The 24,235-nt window shown below is 36.9% G+C and overlaps 1 long non-coding RNA gene across 4 annotated transcripts; it reads right to left on the bottom strand.

Moving 5' to 3' along the window:
* Positions 4,368 to 9,023, bottom strand: LOC109229672. Of its 4 annotated transcripts, none has more exons than XR_002068596.1 (5): positions 9,000 to 9,023; positions 7,597 to 7,686; positions 7,404 to 7,507; positions 5,891 to 6,589; positions 4,368 to 4,563 (listed from the first exon to the last, which is right to left on the bottom strand). It is a non-coding gene; the product is annotated as an uncharacterized LOC109229672 (long non-coding RNA). The 4 variants fall into 4 exon arrangements; XR_002068597.1 differs by having other exon boundaries at positions 7,609 to 7,686; XR_002068598.1 differs by lacking the exon at positions 7,597 to 7,686.

Below are 24,235 nucleotides of genomic sequence, written 5' to 3'. Positions count from 1 at the left end.
TATCGGGCCCGTATTTTTGTTCCGGATTCCGGTACAAATTTGTTATGATATTTAAGTCCTATCTGTGAAATTTGGTGAGAATCGGAATTGATTTGACGTGATTTGGACGTCCGGTTGAAAAGTTAGAAAATCATGAGTTTTGAGGTTAAATTCATAGTTTTTATTTTATTTTGATGATTTGATATTACGAGCAAGTCCCTATGATATTTTTAGACTTACGTGCATATTTGTTTTAGAGCTCCGAGAGCTTGGGTGAGTTTCGGATAGGTTTAGGCTATGTTGCGCTTGTTTTTGGATGATTCATCGTCATTTCTTCAAGAAAAAATGATACCACATTGTCACGACCCGAATTTTTCCGCCCTCGGGAGCCGTGATGGCGCCTACTAGTGAAAGCTAGGCAAGCCAACAACTGAACTATTTACCTTGTTTCCATTTTTAATCCGACAACAGTTAAGAGCCAACAATTAGATAACAACAGAATTGAATAAGCGGAAGGCTGCATTGTAAAGTTTTAAATAATGCTGCTAATACCAATCCATAACAAATCTACCCAAGACTGGTATCACAACTTCACAGACTGTCTAGGAGTACTACAAATAAAGGTCTGAAAGAAATAAATACAGCATTGTCTCTGGAAATACATGAAGGAAACAGGAATAGTAGATAGAAGGAGACGCCAAGGCCTGCGGACGCCTGCAGGACTACCTCGGGTCGCCTGATGAACAAGAAACAGCAAATCTCACCGCGGTCCGAAGTCCACAGCACTGGGATCTGTACAAAAGAGTACAGAGTGTAGTATCAGCACAACCGACCCCATGTGCTGGTAAGTGCCTAGCCTAACCTCGGCGAAGTAGTGACGAAGCTAGGAGCAGACTACCAAATAAACATGTGCAATATAGCGTACAAGAATAATAGGAAGCAGATAACAATGATGGCAACAATGATCATCCAGTGATAATAAAAACGCAGGCAAACAAAAACTACCAATAAATATTGCTACAACGAATAATGTATACAAGTGCAATCAATTAATCAAGTCCTTACAACTATAAATATCTTTACAAATATATTTTCTTACAAACAAGCATCTTTACANCATAATCATAAATAATATATATTTCCCCCGGCACCTTGTACCCACAGATTTCTGTTTCACATTGCGCAACAACGTTCTCAGGTTACTCAGTTCATAGGGTCCATAACCCAATACAATTTAAGAATGTTCACGGAGCCTCATTTACTTAATAAGAAGTATAGTACAACTTCTAAACCCATTTGAAACTCATCACGAAGAGATAAAGTTATTTTTAGAAATCATTTGAATAAACAAAGTACCATATTTCAATTAGAATACAACATCGAATGAATTATTACTTTTACCAAGGGATTTGATAAATTAACCTAGTAAAAATTCCTTCTTAAGTAAAGTACAATCGCAAACGGTTTAAGGAAAATTTAGTTGAGAAATCAATTGAGTTAAAAATGTAACAGTTGTTGAAATTTGAAGTATTGAATATATATAAAACAAATAGGGCGAGGTATTGTCAACACTATGAATTCTCACACAAAGGATCACAACCGTAAAGGAATCTAAACCATTAAAACACTTGAATTGATAACAACAATTACAACGGAGACAAAATAATCACGGAAGGAGTACATCTCAGCATAGAGATAACAACTGGGGATCTCCCAGGATACCGTCCTGTAGTCCCCAAATATAAATATGCAGGGGGATCTCCCGGGAATCTAACCCGTAGTCCTAAAGTAAATGTGCAGGGGGATCTCCCGGGAATCTAAAAACAAACAAGGGGGAGCTACCGCAATCACACATCCGTAGTCCCAAAATAAATACACAACGAACAAACAGAATTAACAGTTACATCACAACAGAAGGATCGAACATCATCACAATACATATAACAACAACAAATGACAATAATACAAGGTAAGACAAGTAAATAAACTCAGGGGCTGTAAATCATGAGAAAATGGTAGAACCAGCTCAAAGGAATAACCACAGAAAAGAATACTGGCATACAGGGAACAGTTCAGTAATGGGAAAACTAACACGTAGCAACGATCCCACAATATACAAGTCAAGTAGTTATGAAAATATAACATGACAATAGGAGAGGCAAAACTCTTCAGTTAAGTCAAATAGGAGTCACACTAATCAAAGTATAAGACTCACGGGCATGCTTGACACCAACGTATAGATACTCGTCACCATGCCTATACGTCGTACTCAACAAATAACACATAACAATTATGACACAACTCCTAATCCCTCAAGCTAAGGTTAGACCAAACACTTACCTCGCTTTGAAACCAATTCAAAATTCCAACAAGCCTTTGCCTCGTGAATTTGTCCGAAGCTTCAAATCTTGTCATAATAATTCAATATACTCAATATAAATCGTACGAATTAATTCCATATGAAAATAATATTTTTCCAACAAAAATCCGAAATTTAACTCAAAATCGCCCGTGGGGCCCACATCTCAAATTCCGACAAAACTTACTAAATCCGACAACTCATTCAACCACGAGTCTAACCATACCAATTTTACAAAAATCCGACATCAACTCGACCCTCAAATCTTCAAATTAAACCAAGAGGGTTTTCAAGATTTACCAACTAAAATCAACAATTAAATGTTAAAAACAACGATGGACAAGGTGGGAACATTATGATGCACATGTGGCGAAACAAGGCGGGCACTTATTATGTTATTATTTGCACACGTGGCGAGACAAGGTGGGCTACGTCAGGGATTGATTGTGATGATTTGTGATGGCTTGGGGGCATTCTTGTTGTTTGATATTGTGTTGTGGTATGCTTACCTGTATGAGTTTTATCTCGTGGAAGTTGTGAGAAAACATCTTACGTGTCGTCCGTTCTTTTCCTTATGCTTATTAGCTGGTAGGAAATATGTTAAAGCACTTGCACAAGCATACACGTAGTTGAACACTCCCATTCGATATGAAGTTCTCCTGATATTGCTGAGTATAGATGTACACCCTCGTCTACTTGTCATATATGTGAGAGTAGTTCTAGTTAGTAAGTGAGTTATCAGCGTGACCATGAGTTGTGATGGGGGCATAGGATGCCAAGTGTTAGGGTTCAGGTATTGGGACCTGTGAGTTGTAAGTTGTCCGAGGTTCGGTATTTTGTGGAGTCTGTTGGCTAAGACTTGATGTGAACATTGTCGTAGGTTCTGAGTTATTGCTTACCTTTACTGTATTTGTGATTTAAGTTTTGGGTTTGTGATTTCGCTCGCTCTTCTATGTCATAATTACGGTGTTTCCTTTGTCACTTCCTATTTTTCTTTCATATTGTGATTGTTGTATTATTTACCATATCGTGTAGCCTTTATATATACATCATGTTCCGTTGTTCCTATGCTTTTAGTTGTACAGTTTATTGGACTAGTAGGTGTCTTGACTGTTCCTCGTCGCTACTCCACTGAGGTTAGTCTTGATACTTACTGGGCATCGCTGTGCTGTGCTCATGCTACTCTTCTGCATATTTTTTTGTGCAGACCCAGGTATTATTCGTTTGTAGTTGCGCGGGCCAGTGCTGAGGAGACTCAAGGTAAACCTGCTGCTGCGTTCGCAGGCTTCGGAATCACCTTTTTATTTTATATTCACACTGTTGTACTTATTTCCATACAGTTGTGTTTAGAAGTTTTAGCGAAACTCTGTAGAACTTATGGCTTGTACTACCGGATTTCGGGAACATGTTATTTGTATAAAGATTTCGTTTCAGAAGAATGTTAGATGTTAATTATTGTTATTTGTTTTTCCGAAAAATGTTAGGCTTACCTAGTCCTTAAGACTAGGTGCCATCACGATACCCAAATGGAGGGAATGTTGGGTCGTGACAATAACCCCCAATTATTTATTGTGCTATAAATTGCATCTTAAATTTTGACTTTTCTAATTCATAACCCCCATCTTTCTAATAATGTGCTATATAAATTGCATCTTTCCTTCATATTTTTCCTACTCTTATATTGTTTAGTTTTATGCAGGGTGTGCTTCTTGCACTCCATTCATTTTGCAGAAAGTCTTCTTAGTTTTTGCAACATTCACCATTGTGAGATCTATGAGGAAGCATTTTTTATTGCTCTAATGGTGTTGACAGAACCTTTTCAGAGGCCAAAAAGTAACATGGCCTTGCGGATAAGTAACATGGTTTTGCTGTTGTTCATTATCCATGGTAGTTATTTCCATGATCTTTTGGTTTTTATCCTATTTTCACTCTTTATTTTGTTTTCTCCCTCATTAATTTTCAACTAGTATACGTACCCGCGCGATGCGCGAATCAATTTAATTTAAAGGAAAAAAAAAGCGGAGAGAAATAATAGAAACATATGTATATTGCAGATTAAATTTAGCGATCGAATTCAAAAGAATTAAAACAAAAAATAAATAGATAAATTCCATTGGGGCCAATATTGTGACCCAAGTATGATTTAAGACCAAATGACAATACTATTCTAAGGAATTTCCCCAGTAGCTGTGAAGTTAACTTAGAAGTATGGTGCTCTCCAAGGCCTATAAACAACAAAAACAAAAAAATAAAAAAACAAAAATTAAACATCAAGTTTTGAGTACAATATATAAGGAACGAAGTCACATAGAATAATAGTTCATTATTCACCTTCTTTGTGTTCACTAATAAAAGGAAGCAACTTGACAGATAGATAAAGATTGTAACTTAATTAAGCATCAAGGTTTGAGTACAATATATAAGGAACGAAGTCACATAGAATAATAGTTCATTATTCACCTTCTTTGTGTTCATTAATAAAAGGAAGCAACTTGACAGATAGATAAATATTGTAACTTAATTGATCACAACCTTCTTTGCTTTAATCCTTTTGTTGATATTTATATAGAAAATATATGTTGAACAATTTAAGATATTAAATTTTCTTCTATAAAGTTTTTAAAACGGTAAGTTCTGAAGCAAAAATTCAGTTCAACATAAAGGAAATCAAAACCATGTATTTAACAGTAAACAAAATAAAAAAGATTCAGCAAAGCGTAAAAAAAAAAAAGAACAAAAGTGAAAAACGAAATAATTTTAGAATGAAAACTATATTCTACAACGGATTAAGAAAGAGATTGTGAACTTGAGTACAGATGAGCAGGTAGTAGATCAAAAAATAATATCCCACATTTACCTGAACTCTTTGTTGACAGAGATGAAATTAGAAGTATGTTCAATCTATATATTAGCAAAAAGAAAATTCGATGCAAATAATGCTAACATAGTTGTATAGAACATTGTTATATCACAACACTTGATATTTTTAGTTAAAATAGAAACGCAGCGTTGAACATCAACATCATTGAACACCAACATTTTTCTTTCTTGCACACATATCAACTACCGATCGATTATGCTCAGTTTCATAAAATATTCTTCTCACAAGACGATCATTAATCAATATGTACACCTAAAAGAGCAAAATACCAATCCACGTACAACTATAATGCAAAACATACTATGAAGAACTAACACAAAAAATGTTATAAGAATTGCAATATAACCTATGAAAATATTTATTTTCACTCTCTCCATTACTAAGATATTTCAATATAAATTTGAGTTATTTGAAATTAGGATATAAGCCAAAAAATGTGCGTTCAGTTGAACGCATAAGCAAAACTCTAAGTTAACGTTTGATTAGAATTCTTTCACATACAATGATTCTCGGATCATGTACGTGAAAGAAGAAAATTGCCATATATATAAAGAGCAGAACCAACTAACTCCAAATTCTAAAGTCGCTATTGATGGTAAGTACCACAACTTTGAACCTTATTTCGTTGCAATAAAGCACACATATATTATGGAGAAAGTTAGAGATCTCACCTTTATTTTTGCCTTTTTCATTCTTTTGATCATGTATTTGTTATCATTTGTCAAGTAGAAGAAGCTTTCCCTTTTTTCAGGGGAGATTAGCCATCTGAGAGGGCCACAAATAGACAACATATACTCCGTTGCATCCATCTTATATAACATTCTTGGTGTGCATTCTAGTTCAAAACGCATTGGACATTATGTTAGAGTGTGACCAATAAAAATATTTGTTGTTGTAATGATATAAAGAAGATATATCCTGTTGTATACATATATAACAGATTGTGCAACTTGCTATGTTTATGACCTTATGGATTTGTATAGGTCGTCATAAAGCCATCTTTTGATAAAGGTTGTAAAAAGGGAAGGGTTGCAAAGGTTGAAAGTCTCTTTGGTAATTGGTAGGTATCAAACATAAAATTATAGCATCATCAAAGAGCTTTCACTCTCTTTTATTTTGTTTTGCCAACAGAAGGCAATAATAATGTGGTATATATAAGAATATCGGGGCTGATACCAACTTTGACCATCTTACTAAAAAAGGCAAAGACTTGCCTGTTATCTGCTAGCTTGCAGCTCCGAGATATGAGAATGGTGTAAGTCAATAAATCTGGAGAGATACCATTTTGCAGACCTTTCTTCAGCATCTTATAAGCCTTTGCAACCCTTCCATATGACCATTCCACTTTTAATTAAACATCTCATTGTAAACTGATCATAAACAAAAGTAATAAATGTTATACACTAACGTGATTTTGAGGGAATGTCTAATAACTACGTGGGATATAAGAGTTAAAACTGAATATGTAAAGAGCCGATCAAAAGCTTGAACAATATAAGTTAACACAAAAATTGACAATTTCCAATCACTAATTCAAACAAATCTTAAATATCTGTATAAAAGCTCAAACCTATTCAAATATTTGGCATACCATGACGATTAACCATTTTTTACTTGGCAATTAATGTTACATTTTCGACTCGACAATAATTTAAAATAGTGCAACCACATTGGACAAAGAGTATATCTTAAATGTGAGAATGATACAGGTATTCACTCCATTCGAAAGAAGAGGCCGATTAGTGAGCATTCGATTTTCATAGGGTAGTTTACTTTTCATTGTGGTAGAAAAAGATTTATCCATAAAATATGTGTGACTAAGAAATCTTGCTTATTGATTAAAATATAAATTGTGAGTGTTTTTTTGCATGATATTTCATAAATCAATTACTCAAAAAAAAACATGAATGGAAAACATGTTACGAAATCACCATAAATCCACCATATTTAGTCAAACCATATGATGCACATCAGAATTAAGAGTTTTCCATTTATCATGTGATGTCAATGGCTCAATGCTGGTCATCAGCTAAAATAGATGGGGCTATTCTCTAGTTCAATAGATTAGAGATGGCAGCCGCACGCGGATTAAAAAATATATCGTTAAACATGATAAGTACATAACTTAAAAGGGGAAACAATAAAAAAGTAGTCAAAATTTATGGGAAAGTCTTAATATTCTACCTTAATTATTAGTCTCGGAACTTAGTTCACCTTCATATGTACTTGGTTCAAAATTAGTAGTTGCCTCCCTTCCGTTGCACTTTATAGCAGTCTTATCATAAGGCCTGGGCCAAAAATCAAATCATGTTAATGTTAAAAGCGTAAACAACATAATATAAAAGGGTAGGGGATAGTCAAGTTATCATCATTAGACCTTGCGGCTTACATCTCGCTATCAATCAGTCCACGATAGATATGCCTGCTGCATATATCCAATTACACAATATTCTTTCTTCATTATCCTCTGTTAATAGAGAAGAAGTGTGAATAAAAATGAAGACTCTGACGGAGAGTGAGGTGGTTTCCATTAGTACAATCTGAATCAAAATATAAAATATATTTGAAACAAAATCTTAGCAAGAAAAAGAGGCAGCAATGTCAGTATACTCATTTGCATTGTAATATAGTTTATGTAGAGTTGATAGTGAAGATTTTGAAGGAATGGTGGACTTGCAGTTTTGCTTCTTATATCTGTTTTAATGAGTTTCTATCAAGTGAATCATCTTGAAAATTGTTGAATCTAACAAAGTAATAACTTATTGCAAGGTGAACTTTTTATACGAAGTATTGCACATTGATTGTTTCCTAATTTTTAACTTATGGGGGTTTTGGAGCATATTTTTTTCAAAAAGTTGTAAAAACACCTGGTAAACATAAAGGGATTAAACACCACGTTATTCAGATGAGGGACTTACAATTCCTTCTAGCTAATGATTGAGACAAACTCTAATTATAAAAGTAATACTAAACAATTTTCTATATGTTAAAATTTTATTAGATAATCATTCTAGAACTGAAGAAAAATCAGAAATCACTAAAATTCCCGAGAATGTGCAACTTTCTATGAAGACAACATAAATCAGAATATAATTAATTATAGTATGCACAGATGAAAGGTTTGATTTTATAACTCAATTCTTAGTAGTGTATTTCTAATTTCTTGAACAAATTATACACGACCAACAACAATAACAACAACCCAGTATAATCCAACTTAGTGGGGTCTGGGGAGGGTAGTGTGTACGCAGACCTTATCCCTACCCTGGGGTAGAGAGGCTATTTCCAAATAGACCCTCGACATCCTTCCTTCCAAGAACTTCCCACCTTGCTCTTGGGGAGACTCGAACTCACAAACTCTTGGTTGGAAGTGGAGGTTGCTTACCATCAGAGCAACCCCTCTTGTCAATTTGTTGGTTGCACGACCAAAGAACAGAAAAGAAAGAAGTAAAAAATTTGTTGCTTTTTCTCTATTGTACTTATTTATCTGTCCACAATTCAGGCAAGCGTCAAAATTGCTTGTGAGGATTTTGGGATCCTATACTAAAATTTAAGGATTGTCCATGAATAACAAATCACACCACTCTTTCCTAGTTGCTATGCGCACAAGGGAGAAAAAAAGTAGAAAACTGATTCCAAAAAGCTGTGAAACTATGTTACTGAGAATCCAGCGCAGAAGAGTTGGTGGTAGGAGTTGAAATCGTGGTGCGAGATTGCGGGATGGTTAAAACTGTAAAAAACATAAATACCATAAATTTGAAACCGAGTTTAGAAAAATACCTGTATAAATCTACTGGGAATCTGTCACGACCCGAATTTTTCACCATCGGGGGTCGTGATGGCGCCTACTATCGGAGCTAGGCAAGCCAAGCATTTAAATATTTTTCTGATAACATCCCAACAATAATAATAATACGAGTCATTTAAATAAAAGAGGAAGTCTTTAAAAACATAGATAACTGAAAACCCAAAGATGCGGAAGTTTAACATTTCTCTACCCAAGACTGGTGTCGCTAACTCACGAACTACTAAAGAGTGCTAAAAACAAGTCTGAATAGAAATACATCAATGTTTGTCTCGGTACAAGGAAAACAAACTATAACAAAGAAAGGGACTCCGGCCTGCGAACGCCAGCTAGGCTACCGCGTAAGTCCCTGGACTGAAGTCAGCTCCCGATCAATATCCTACTGCTGTGGTCCAAAAGCTGCGGTCCAAAAGCTGCTCCGGTACCGTGATCTGTGCAAAAGAGCACAGAAGTGTAGCATCAGCACATCCGACCCCATGTGCTGGTAAGTGCCTGGCCTAACCCCGACGAAGTAGTGACGAGGCTAGACAGGATAACCAAACCAACCTGTGCAGATCAATATATATATGCAATAAAAGGAAAGAACAAAGAAATTAAACAGTTAAGAGGGAGGGGAGCATACTATGGGGGGGAAATACAGTCCGGATATAAAGTCAACAATTTAAGTAAGCAATAGGGCAATAACAATAATTAATGAGAGCAGGAAAGTCAACAGTTGCACGGCATCAACCTTCGTGTTTTTACTCTCATCCTCACCAAAAGTAATCAAGTAAAGTGCACGGCATCAACCTTCGTGCTTTCCCTCTCATACTCTCAAATCATGGCACGGAATGACCCTTCGTGCAAATATAATCAAAACATGGCACGGAATGACCTTTCGTGCAATTATAATCAAAACATGGCACGGAATGACCCTTCGTGCAAATATAATCAAAACATGGCACGGAATGACCCTTCGTGCAAATATAATCAAAACATGGCACGGAATGACCCTTCGTGCATTATCACTCTTCCTCACCCAAACAGTAATCACAACCAAACGGGGCGAGGGGATAAACAAATAATAAGAAATGTTCCGGCAAGGGAATTACACAATTAACATCTAAATCCCGGCAAGGGAGCAACAACAATACTTTCACATCCCGGCAAGGGAGATAATCAATATACTCAAACCATCCCGGCAAGGGATTAATCATATCTCTTTCTAATTCTTTCATTTCTTACTCAATAGTCTTTTTATCGTTCGAGCCAACGCTCCAAAGAATTTACAATTCATAATTAGTCCTCATACTCTTCACATTGCATAGAATTCATATTTAACATGGAAGAGTTATAATAATATCAGGATAAGTACATACAAGGACCCACGGTCATGCTAGACACCGGTGTATAGATACTCGTCACCATGCCTATACACCGTACTCAACATTTAGCAATTAGAAAACAACACTCTAATCCTATTCCCTCAAGCCAAAGTTAGATTAAGCACTTACCTCGGTCCAAAGAATAGCAATCAATCCTCAAATATCGCCTTTCCTCTACAATCCGACTCCGAAATAATGATATCTAGGCATAATTAATTCAATAATATCAATAAAGACTCAATGGCAACATCCCATAGCCTAGATATGAATTTCCTAGCATTCTTCCAAAAATACCAAAATTCGACACCGGGCCCACATGGTCCAAACACGAGGCTGGGACCAAAACCCAATCACCCATAACCCCACGAGTTCAAATATGCAATTTGTTTTAAGATTCGACCCCAAAATTGAGGTTGAATCACCCAAAATTCTCAAAACCCTAACTCTACCCAAAACCCCTAATTTCTCCTTTGATTTCATGTTTTAGGCCTAGGAATTCACTAATTAATGAAGAAAAACGAAGGAATTAGGTGGGGAATTACTTACCCAAGTGACCTTGAAGAAGGGAGGCTTCAATGGGGTCCTAAGGCTTGAAGGAGAAGGGAGCTCGTGAGAAAAAGTGAAGAAATCCCGTACGCTACTGTTCTGTTTTAAAAAAAATCACTGAAGGATTTAACCGTAGGCGATCGCGACACAGGGGACGCGTTCGCGATGAAGAGGAACTGGGGGCATCGCGTTCGCGATGGGGAGATGCGAACGCGAAGAAGGAAAACGGGGGGGGGGGGGGTGGGGGTGTCCAGGGGCAGGCCTACGCGAACGCGAGGGGGTTAGGACGCGAACGCGGTGGAGGGGGAAACGACAAAGCACTGCGAACGCGAGCCTGAGGCCGCGTTCGCGAAGAACAAAATACCTGGGAAAAAATTGCAGAAAATCTGCCAACTTTCCTAAGTTCAAAAACATCCCGAACCACCTCCAAATCACTCCCGAGCCCTCGGGGCTCCTAACCAAACACACACACTAACTCAATAACATCCTACGAACTAACTCGAGCGATCAAACCGCCAAAATAACATCAAAATCATTGAATCAAACCCCAAAATCATCATTTTTCATTCTAACTTCATAAACTTCAAACTTTAGATATTTAGGTCCGAAACACGTCAAATGACGTCCGATTTCGACCAAACTTTACAGAAAGCGCTTACACATATTTAAGACTTGTTCCGGGTGTCAGAACCAAAATACGAGCCCGATACCGTAGTCTTTTAATCAATTTTTATTTCCATTTTTCTTAATAATTCCAGAAAAATAATTTCACAGAATAATTCTTTTCCTCGGGTTCTAGACCTCGGATTTCGATTACCGGCATATGCCCGAGTCCCATATTTTTCTACGGACCCTCCGTGACTGTCAAATCACGGGTCCGGGTCCGTTTACCAAAAATGTTGACCGAAGTCAACTTTATTTTAAAGCCACATTTTGAAATTTTTCACAGAATTTAACATATAATCTTTCCGGCTACGTGCCCGGACTGCGCACGCAAATCGAGACAACTAAAGGTGAGGTTTTCAAGGCCTCGGAAGCACGAAAAAGAGAGAAATCCGGTGATGACCATTTGGGTCGTCACAGAATCTGAACTTGGTTCTTCTATATACTATAATCCAAGATGTCTGCTTCCCTACAATAAAAATTAATTGTAGTTCCGATGTACTGACAGAAAAATATAATTTTTCTCGTGAAGATACATTGAACTACAAAGGATGGTCTAAAGTGAAAAGAGAAGTGAAGAGATTTGCCTAAGTCATGTGAATATGCACAGACTATGGACTTTTTAGAATAGTGATGAAACAATATCTTGCAAAAGACAAGGAACATCTCTGCAGAAATATGTACCCAAACTCGGTTTGATTTTGGGATTTTATCGAATCCTTTTACGAAATCCCACCATTGAAGGAATTTTTCCTTCTTGATTTGGGAAGATGAAATCTTTGCCTTATGTATTCTATTGTAAGAGTTTACAGAGAGAGAATTTGAGGATCTTGGGGAGGTTACAAATAGCACGGTTTGTTCAATGAAGAAAAAGGGATTTTGGTAATTGTATTTGTCCTTAATTATAGTTATTCTACACGTTTAATACCACCTAAAGGAGTAGTTACTTTTTTAAAATCAAATTTTAAATAAAGTAACTAATTATTACCTATATCAACTAATTTTGTCCTAAGAATGACACATGTCAATTTCTCCACATGACACTTGGCAAATTATCATGGCAACTTCTCTCTTTTTAATAATAGATAGATCTTCAACAAATTTTTTGTGAATTTTTTTGTACATGCTTTAAGATGCCTCTCTGTGACGGACATAATCCATTATAGTTGGTTAGAGCAAGAGGGATCGTTTGGTATGGATAAACAAAAATAATTCTCGAATAAAAATGTAGTATTGTTTTGTCCGTTCTATGGTTACTAATTCTGGGATAAGTTATTTCAGGATTAAAAATTGTACCTAAATAACTTATACCTGCCAGAGGATGGAATAGTAATCCCAGGATAAAGCAGTAAAATTGACAATCTCGGGATTGATAACCAAATAGTCAATAAAAATAATTCCGGCATACCTAATTTCAGCTTATCCTAGGATTAAAAATAGTATTTGAATAACTTATACCTGCCAAATGGTGGAATAGTATCCCAGGATAAAGCAGTAAAATTGACAATCTCAGGATTAATGCAACATACCACATAGTCAATAACAAATAATTTTAGCGTAACTAATTTCAGACTTACAGTATAACTAATTTCAGCATGACTTGTCTTCAAACCGAACAATTCCACGTTTTACCAAGTTGACAATGGTGGAAATAATTTGTAAAGAGAGGTATGTGAAAGAGAAAAAAGAATTACATTTTTAGCATTTATGTTACTGATGATAGGCCATAATCTCATGTTTTAGTCGATTATTACATTCTAATTTACTGCACTTCAGTTGAGTTTGAGCTTTAATCGCTAGTGTTTTGCACTAATTGTGTGTTTATGTCTTGTAGGAGTGATTCTGAGCTATGCAGATGTTATGGAATGAATTCAAGTGATTTGAAGCTTTGAAGTCCGAGTAAAAGCCAAAGGAATTAAAGCGGGATCGTGGTCGGGGATTAACGGATGATAGTTAAGAAAGAACGAAGAATCCTGCTGGCATACTGCGCACTGATCTAGTAAAATACGCATAACTTTTCGCTCAGAACTCCATTTTCAGTATTATTCTCTTCGAAACAGGGAAAGAAGATCAGTAGTGATCAAACTCGAGTAAAGATCAGCAGGATTGAGGAGGCCATGGAAGAAACTTGGTTTCTTATGGTTTCACGACTAGTTACAAAAGAAAATTCTTGAGGAATAATCTCTGCAATTGTGGTTCACGCACAGGATCAGCTGAGTCTCTATTTCTAGAAGGAGATCTAGGGGTTAAAGGAGCCCTAGGTAGAAGAAGATGGATTAGTAGCACTACTCTGAGAAGAGGAACAACGATTGGATATTGAACCAAGACTATGAAGCCTACCACCCCTCCTACTTCTAGTGGGAGCATTAGAAGGAACAAACTCATCAACAATCACAACCTTACGAGGATCTGGGGAAGACATGATTATTCAAAGAAATACAGAAAAAAGATGCAGAAAAATGCAAAGCAAGAATAAGGTGATGGATCTTGAAGAAGAAAGACTCCAAGAAATCAAAAAAGAATGGAGTATTTATAAGGAGACACGATCATTGTTAAAGTTGGTCATTATGAAGTGTCATAATAGAACCGTCACTTCGTGACTGACACGGCCGCTGAAAAACCCTAAAAAGCGCTGAGAAACTGCAGAACAAATCGCTAGAAGCCACGTGGCATGGGCATTAAATGGATGTGATGTACGTCGCATCGGTTTTGAAGGAGACATGATTATATTGGAAAAACGGCGACAGAGAATTCCCGCCATAAAAGCTGTCCACTTCCCGAATATTCAGTAGAGAATAATCGGAAAGTTGGGGGACTATCTGTATTGGTGGAAAAAAGGACATTACACGTGGAATGTTAGTATGTTGACGAAGCACAACGCGTAGAGTAGTGATATAGCGACAAGTGGCGTTCTCAATTAATTCTATTAATTGAGAGAGGAAGGCACGGAAGAAACACCCACGAGACAGTACAGAGAATAGAGCCGGGCCTGACAGTTGTCAAAGAAGAGGCGAGGACGGAATGAATAAGGATCAAAGAGAAGGGAAGATACATGAACCGGAAGTAAATAAGGAAGGGGAATCGGAACAGTTATAAGGTATTTATAGCAATAAATACGCCAGTTACAACTATCTGTGGTAATGGGCAATCTACAATTAATGGCCATAATAAACCTAAATTATGTGAGAAAACCGTTATGATTGTACACTCCTATATAAGGATACGTAATTTTATTTGTAAGGACAGATTCCAAGTACTATTGAAATAAATTCATACTTCTCTGCTCTATCGAAGTTTTCAACCTTGATTTTAGGAATTGACCTTCAATTTATTCCTTATTTCTTTTACTCAATTTTCTCTACCATTCTTATTATTTTTCTTAAATATCATTGTGAGAGTGAAGTAAAATCTGGTTATCAGTAGCCCGTTTTCTTATAAATTTAGACTTTGACCGAGAAATATATTTTATGGTTAAAAATATATGAACATAGAGCAGAGTGAATAGACTCAAACTTGGGCTATATTCTGCAACATAATCTGGAATTTCTCAATTTCTCCAGAGTTCAATTCACAATGATATACGACTTATGTTCAGTGTAATTTGAACAAAAACGAAAGAATTTAACCAAAGGTTTGTAAACAATATTAGTCGAGGAACTAAAACTGAAACAACAAAAGTGAATAATAAGCGCCGAAATTTTAATCACTTTACAATTGAAAAACTAAATAATTTTCATCTCTAATACTCCCTATATTTTTGGGAAAGAAAGATAACACCATTGGGTATGAATCATTTGGTTTGTCTAAGTCGTCGTCTATTATTTGTTCTGATGAGACCCAAAGTAGGATCTTTTTCTTTCTTTATTAGGAACACAACACTAATATATCAGCTTGGATAACTATTTTGTCTGTTCATTTCTCTATAAGATCATTGATTAGAAAATTAAAACTCATGACAAAATAACTTTACATGATTACCGTTTCACCAAATCTTTGTAAAAAAATAACCATGTGAAAAATTCACAATTTTTATTATTCAAATTTTGCTATGGTGATGGCGCCAATTTGTTCGTACCTCAACTTATTCATTTTATTTTTAAATATATTAAAAGCACGAAGGTCCTTAGCGAAATGTGGTTCGCTTTTTTTATCCTTTAAAAAATTGGTTTTACATTAGACGAAACGGTCATTTAATATTTTCTAATATCTGAGAATAAATATTTAATTATTTTTCTTATATTTAGAAATAGATAATTAACTACTTCCCTAATATTTAGGATTCTTTCCATTACCTTTAGGTTTTGAAGTCCTTTTATTCCTTTTTGTTATCAAATTTTAACGGATTACATGAAACATTCGCTCACTTACAACTTCTTGTAAGATTTAGGATTCATTTTTTCACCCCTTATTTTAGCATGAAAGATTTCTGCCATTTAACTATCTAAATACAAGAGATATGCATGCTATGTTATTTCCTTGCCATAAATAATTATTACTTAATTATATCATCAAATTTGAGTCGTGGTATTCCAAATAATATATAGCATGAACATGAAGGCATCATATTTGTAAACTTTAAATCACACCTTTGAATGCTCCTCTCCTTTCTTTTTCCAGTAGGAGAAAGAAATTACTTTTTCCTATTATTTTTTCCAGTTATTTTTTTGTTCCCGTTTTCAATATAGTTCCTTTTATCTTATATGCCACTTCTTAAAAATATAGAGTTATAATATACTTTTGGTGACTACGACCATATTAATTTATTTGATATATTTTTTATATTGTAATTTTATATTACAAAAACATACGATTGATATGCAGGTAATGTTAGAAAAATANAGTACCTGCAATAGTTGTTGAGCCTGCACATCTAACAAACTAGATGAGATAATAACAGGTAATGTGGAGTTAGGTCCAAGAAATTCATACCTGAGATGGGCGGGCAATGGCTTTAATTCCAGCTTTGGTGGTTCTTCGATGGATGGCTTGGCTGGAGGAGTTTCTCGATTTTCCAAGTGCAAGGGCTCAAACTCTAGGGGTCTATCCCAGAACCCTCTACCCTCTAACGCCAACACCCATTCCGCCAGATCCTCTCCATTTACCTCATCCAAATTCATTAGACATGCAGCAAGGGGGTCCTTGATAGTCAGCCTTTCATCATCAGTCTCTACAATCACATCCACGGCATCAATTAGAGAGCAATTGGAGAATTTACTTGGTCGCCTCATAGATTTCTGCACATTGAATGTTATTTCTTCATCGTTTAGTCTCATCTTGAGCTCCCAGTCTCACAATCAATTAAAGCTCTCCCCGTGGCCAGGAACGGTCTTCCCAAAGTTATGGAAATTTCTTCATCCACCTTACAGTCTAGGATCACAAAATGTGCAGGGAACACAAATTTCCCTACCTGAATCAGCACATCATCTAGGATTCCAGAGGGTCGTTTCACAGTCCTGTCAGCAAGCTGCAACAACATTGAGGTGGGTCTAGCTCTTCCAATGCCCAACCTCTTATAAATTGCTAGGGGCATAAGATTGATGCTGGCCCCTAGATCACACAGTGCCTTAGCAAAAGCAAAATTACCAATAGTGCATGGAATTGTAAAGCTCCCTCGATCAGACAGCTTTTCCGCAATTGGTCTAGTCACCACTGCACTACAGGTCTGAGTAAGAGTAACTGTGGCCAAGTCTTGAAAATCAAACTTTCGGGACATCAAGTCCTTCATCATTTTTGCATACCCAGGCATCTCCTTCAAAGCTTCAATCAATGGTATATTTACCTGGATTTGCTTCAGCATGTCAAAGAACTTCTTGTATTGCTCCTCCTTTTTGTACTTAGCCAGCCTTTGGGGGAAGGGTGCAGGGGGTCTCTTCTTCCCAATCACTTGGGACTGATCTTTCTCAGCTGCTACATCAATTGTAATTGATAACACCGTTAATTCCCCGGCAACGGCGCCAAAATTTGATCACGCCCAACTATGCCTTATAAAAAGGACAATGCGGTCGTTGCAAATATAATCCGGTTTACAAGTCCGGAGTCGAATCCCACAGAGAATTAACCTATCAATTACCTTTGTTGGAATCATTAAATTCTTTATAATCAACTTCTCCAAACATTGTAAACAATAGTTGATGGTTTTTCTACTAACTAAGATTGAAAATAAATAACTAAACAATTGTAAACTAAATATGCTTGGGTTGTAAACAATAATGAGAAGGTTCTAAGGTAGTGATTTCCCCTATTGATGGAATCCCTTCCGGTTATGTTTCATATAGATTCACCAAAATATCTCTATCAATCATGAGCACTCTTTTTACCGTAAATCTCTCCCGAGTAATCGCGATAATTTACTAGACGCACTCTCCCGAGTTACGCTAGCTGACTTTGTTTATTACAGCTCACTTTAGATCACACCCAAGACTTCGTTATCCCTAATCCCGCCTTTAAACCCGTAGTTATAGATCCCTCTTATACTTTGGGAGTGGTGTTATTCAACAATTACCTAAATATGCACTCTCTCCCGAGTTATGCACACTAAATAGGCACAGCTAATTGAGTATCCAGTCAATTAACTACAATAAACACGTAATTGAACAAATAGAGATTAACCGGCAAACTATATGAACATAATCAAGAAGTTCATCCTTCAATAGGTTCCATCAAAACCTTAGACTAAAGTATTTAGCTACTCATAACAACTTGAAGATAGAATACGAAAGTATTCATCATGTAAAATTGCAAGAAAAAGAAGAAATAAAGAACTATGATGTTTTGGGTGATCTCTCACACTTGTGTTTCTTGCCCAAAGTACTCTCCAAACAAAATCTGACCTAATGAGGCCGAAATCCTACTTTTTATAAGGGTTTTATACAAAGTTTTCCCGACTTGACACTTTTGTCCCTGGCTATTTCGCGTGCTGCCGCGGTCCCGCCGCGGTTACGCCGGAACCGCGGCCAAATGGGTTCTCTGAATCTGCAACTCTACTCTGCCGCGGTCCTACCGCGGTTACGGTCTGACCGCGGCAGGCCAATTTCAGCACTTCTTTGACTTTTCACTTGGTGCACTTCTTGGGCATTGTTTGATTGGCCTCCTTTTCTCCATAATTGATCCCAAATTTCTTTCATTGGATATAGCCTACAAAGCATGAAAAGCACTAATTAGAGCATTTGGTTATCACTTTTTACAACAAAGCTATACAAAAATGTGGTTCTTTAGGGTTTAATTATAGTCTAATTCACCTATTATCAACACCCCACACTTAAATCTTTGCTCGTCCTCGAGCAAGTTGAACCACACTTTTAGGCCTATTCATTAGATGCATTACCCTTTTTATGTCACACCTGCTATTATGAAAGAACAACCTAAGTAGTGCAACAGCCACACCTCAGATGAAGACTCTAATGCCATGCCACACTCATGCTTACTCTATGTACTCTAACAGAAGTGAAGATTTGCTTTTTCTTCTTGAGTTCAATGCCCTCACATCACATTTTTTTGAGAGAAGTTCCACACACATGAAATCAAACAACAAGGAACTGTAGAATAAACGAGTTCACTCACTCTCAGCAAAGAACATTCATATGCCATACAAATACACCTTAAGCTTGCCCTTAGTGTAATACTCTACTAATCGAATTGTTCAGTCTAAGATCAATAGGGCTTCATTTGGTTGTAACGTAGGCTACGGGACGGGTAGGATACATTTAGATATGAGAGTGACTACACCTCCCTAAGCACTTTAATACATACATTTTCTCAATTAAACCTCATCCTTATGTCAAGCCCGACTCCACCTTCACATCAATTTATATTACCCCATACTTCTTTAAGCGCATTTACATCAAGAGCCACCACTTATCTAGGAGTTTTTATGCTTATTTTTTTTTTCAAGTGGCTCTTCCTTTTTTTCAAAACAGTGCATCTTTCTCCTTATTCAACTAGTTCCACTCAAAAGCCAAACCGACTACCCCACACTTTAACTTTTACAAGGTTCATAACCATTCAAGTGCTCATGAGAGGTGAAAAGGTTCAAATAGATGGTTAATTCAAACAAATGGGTAAGGCTTGTAATGTGGTTGCCAAAGAAAAAGGATTATAGGCTCAAAGGGGTTAACTATGGTAATGTGTAACAGGTGGATTCATTATTATATAGGCTACACATAGGCTACACAAAGAAATGCCTAAATCATCTCTAAGACCAAACAACTACTATTTCGCTTTGCACACACGGGGCAAGTTCTAGGTATCGCATGCAAGCACAGAATATGTGTATAACCTCACACACACTTGGCATGTAACTCATTCCGAATTAGTTTGTCAACACATTCACAAGAGCATTCAAATAAGACAAGGTGTGCAAAATTAAGGCATAAGATTAAGAGTCTACACTTGAGCCTAGACGTCGCACCCTCAAGTTCGTTTTAAGTATTTGCAGGTATGTACACCATGGGTTGCATTCTTGCCCAACCCATCTTGGCCCAAAAAAAAATCCTAAGGGTCCTAAAATCTATTAAGAAAAATCTACTAACCCGGTTCAAGAAANTATAGAATTTATGGGGAGTGAATTCAGCCAAGTCTGGGCAGCTCCTGTCACTGAGAATGGAAACAATAACAGTTTGATTGCTTCCGGAGTTACATTGGGTTGTCTTTGAGTTTTGCAGATAGACAGGAAATTCTTTAAGTGCTGCTGAGGATCTTCAACTTGTGACCCCGAAAATAGTCCCTTATTCTGCAACAAGTGCAGCATGTTATTCGTGATTTGGAATGACTCAGCCTGTATCTGCGGGACTACTATCGCTGTGGATAGATTCTCAGTTGTGGGCTGTGCCCAGTCATAGAGAGCAGCCTCTGGCGCTGGCGCTATTGGTGCTGCTGGGTTTTCCTGGTTATCTCCCATGTTTGTTTCGAATTGTGCAGTTGTTGGTTGTTGTTTGTTTTGTCGGTTGGCCCAATTCAAAGCCCTGAAAAATTTCTCGAGATCTGATAATGCTTCTAATACTTCACTAGATCTTGATGAGTTTCTAGGCATGCACCTGTGTAACCGAGTCAACAAACGTTAAAATTTCAATGTAAAAATTGGGTATAGAGAAAACTGACTACACTAAGAATTTTTGTACTTCTTTCAATTGTAATTGATAACACCGTTAATTCCCCGGCAACGGCGCCAAAATTTGATCACGCCCAACTATGCCTTATAGAAAGGACAATGCGGTCGTTGCAAATATAAACCGGTTTACAAGTCCGGAGTCGAATCCCACAGAGAATTAACCTATCAATTACCTTTGTTGGAATCACTAAATTCTTTATAATCAACTTCCTCAAACGTTGTAAACAATAGTTGATGGTATTTCTACTAACTAAGATTGCAAGTAAATAAATAACAACTGTAAACTAAATATGCTGGGTTGTAAATAATAATGAGAAGGTTCTAAGGTAGTGATTTCCCCTATTGATGGAATCCCTTCCGGTTATGTTTCATATAGATTCACCAAAATATCTCTGTCAATCATGAGCACTCTTTTTACCGTAAAGCTCTCCTGAGTAATCGCGATAATTTACTAGACGCACTCTCCCGAGTTACGCTAGCTGACTTTGTTTATTACAGCTCACTTTAGATCACACCCAAAGCTTCGTTATCCCTAATCCCGCCTTTAAACCCGTAGTTATAGATCCCTCTTATACTTTGGGAGTGGTGTTATTCAACAATTACCTAAATATGCACTCTCTCCCGAGTTATGCACACTAAATAGGCACAGCTAATTGAGGATCCTGTCAATTAACTACAATAAATACGTAATTGATCAAATAGAGATTAACCGGAAAACTATATGAACATAATCAAGAAGTTCATCTTTCAATAGGTTCCATCAAAACCTTAGACTAAAGATTTAGCTACTCATAACAACTTGAAGATAGAATACGAAAGTATTCATCATGTAAAATTGCAAGAAAAAGAAGAAATAAAGAACTATGATGTCTTGGGTGATCTCTCACACTTGTGTTTCTTGCCCAAAGTACTCTCCAAACAAAATCTGACCTAATGAGGCCGGAATCTTACTTTTTATAAGGGTTTTACACCAAGTTTTCCTGACTTGACACTTTTGTCCCTGGCTATTTCGCGTTCTGCCGCGGTCCATCCGCGGTTACGCCGGGACCGCGGCCAAATGGGTTCTCTAAATCTGCAACTCTACTCTACCGCGGTCCTACCGCGGTTACGGTCTGACCACGGCAGGCCAATTTCAGCACTTCTTTGACTTTTCACTTGGTGTATTTCTTGGGCATTGTTTGATTGGCCTCCTATTCTCCGTAATTGATCCCAAACTTGCTCCATCGACTTCTTTCGTTGGATATAGCCTGCAAAGCATGAAAAACACTAATCAGAGCATTTGCTTATTACTTTTTACAACAAAGCTATACAAAAATGTGGTTCTTTAGGGTCTAATTATAGTCTAATTCACCTATTATCAACCCCTATTTATAGTTGTGGGAGGAAAGAGTTATGATAAGAACAAACTCTTTCCGACCAATCAAATGGAAGTGTGACAAGGCCGTATTTGATTGGCCAGAACATGTCACTTACACACGCGGTGCGGTTTCATTGGCCTTTTGATGTGACTTGGCAGCCTTGTCATTTTGACACGTGGCATGATCCTATTGGCTATTCCGTTTGACTTGGCGTACCACGTCATTTGACACGTGGCACTGGGCCTCTAGGAAGATAACATCTTGGGCCTAATGAGGTGGGCTCATCATTTGTAGCCCAATTAAATGGGCTAGCCCAGTCAATATTTATTGGACTTAAATAATTAATTTAATTATATTAGACCATAATATTTATTTGGACTAATATATTTTAAATGGTCCAAATTATTTTATTAAATTTATATTCAATAAAATTTGCATGCCTACAAATGCCCCCTACTTCAAGACTTGTCAAGGTGTAAACTTTAAAGACTAGGCTTGAAGTAATTGTAAAAAAAAAAAAAAAAAGTACTTCTTCCGTTTACTGGAACTTTAAGGTTTACTCCCGATAATCATGAAAATATTTGTCATTGCTTAATAAAATAATGATTATCAGGATAAGATAATAACAATTGTACTACATGTTAAAATGTAAAGGACTTCCCAGCACTTTAAAATAGAAAATCTCCTTAGCGTTCTTACTTGATTTCCTTACCAAAGCACACTCAGAGAATTGGAGACATTTTTGTTGTTCCTTATTACATTAGATTCTTTGTATTTTGTATGGACTAGGAGACATTTCTTGTTGTATTTTGTATTTTGTACGGACTAGAATTGGAAAATCTTATTTGAATCCTTTTTGCACTCTACCGGTCGTCCGAGTCCATATAGGAGACAAATTATTGTCTCCGCCTTTTCGATACCACATCGGGACTATATGTTCTACCATGCCTTTTGCAAACTCTATAAATACAGTATACTTTATTCTATTAGCATCACTTTCAGCATTTGCAAACCACTTTAAGTCTATTTTTGAAAACTTGGAAGCATTGACGCGAAGGTAATTTCTTCTTATTTCTTGTGCTTTTCTTCCTTTACTGGTTCTTTTTTTTTGTATGTCAAACAAGAAAGGTGTGTTCTTGTTTAACGAGATGATCCATGCATTAAAAAGACAATCTTGGGGTGTAATGAGATAAGTACCGAATATCGGAGAGCTTACTCTCATGGTCCAATTATCGGAGAGATTACTCTCAAGGTGACCGGATTATCAGAGAGATTACTCTCAATGTGGATCGATTACCGGAGAGATTACTCTCAATATGGCCCGGCTACCGGAGAGATTACTCTCAAAATGACTCCACTATCGAAGAGATTACTCTCATTGTGGCTCGACTACCAGAGAGATTACTCTCAAAATGACCCGGCTATCAGAGAGATTACTCTCAATGTGGCCCGACTATTGGAGAGATTACTCTCAATGTGGCTCGACTACCGAAGAGATTACTCTCAAAATGACCCGACTATTGGAGAGATTACTCTCAATATTACTCTCAATGTGACCCGATTACTGGAGAGATTACTCTCAAAATGACCCGATTATCGGAAAGATTACTCTCAATGTGGCCCGACTATCGAAGATATTACTCTCGATGAGGCCCGACTATCGGAGGCCATGAATCGTCATCTTCCAGGATATTGGGAATGGGCTGAAGATGTACTTGGTGGAAGCCAAGAAACCCTGAGTACAACAAAGATTTACGATGCTGTCTATGCCTCATTTTTCACTTATGATCGAAACTCGAACATTTTGCAAGCATTTTGTGAGGCTTGGTGCCCCAATATGAACACGCTTCTTACATCAGTCGGGGAACTATCTAGAGCTTTGGGACTTATACATCCTTGGAGGTCTGCCCATTGCGGGTTCTCCGTACGAAGAAGTGGTACTTGAGACAAGAGAACTAATCAGTTTGGACGAAAACAGATAAGATTTATTCCTCAATCTTGCGAGTATTTATTTGATGTCTTCCATCACTTAAAGGAAAGTACGGGTGTTAAACAAAAGGTCTCCTTGAGCAAGTGGACAAATTTTTGGTATAAAAAACTTTAATTTATAAACTTGCCCACTGCGTAAGGAAAAGAAGTCTGCGCGCCAAAATTCGACACATAATCCTAACAGG

This window comes from Nicotiana attenuata, chromosome 7, assembly GCF_001879085.1.
Source record: "Nicotiana attenuata strain UT chromosome 7, NIATTr2, whole genome shotgun sequence".
Lineage (NCBI taxonomy): Eukaryota > Viridiplantae > Streptophyta > Magnoliopsida > Solanales > Solanaceae > Nicotiana > Nicotiana attenuata.
This window is presented reverse-complemented; position numbering and strand designations above follow the sequence as displayed.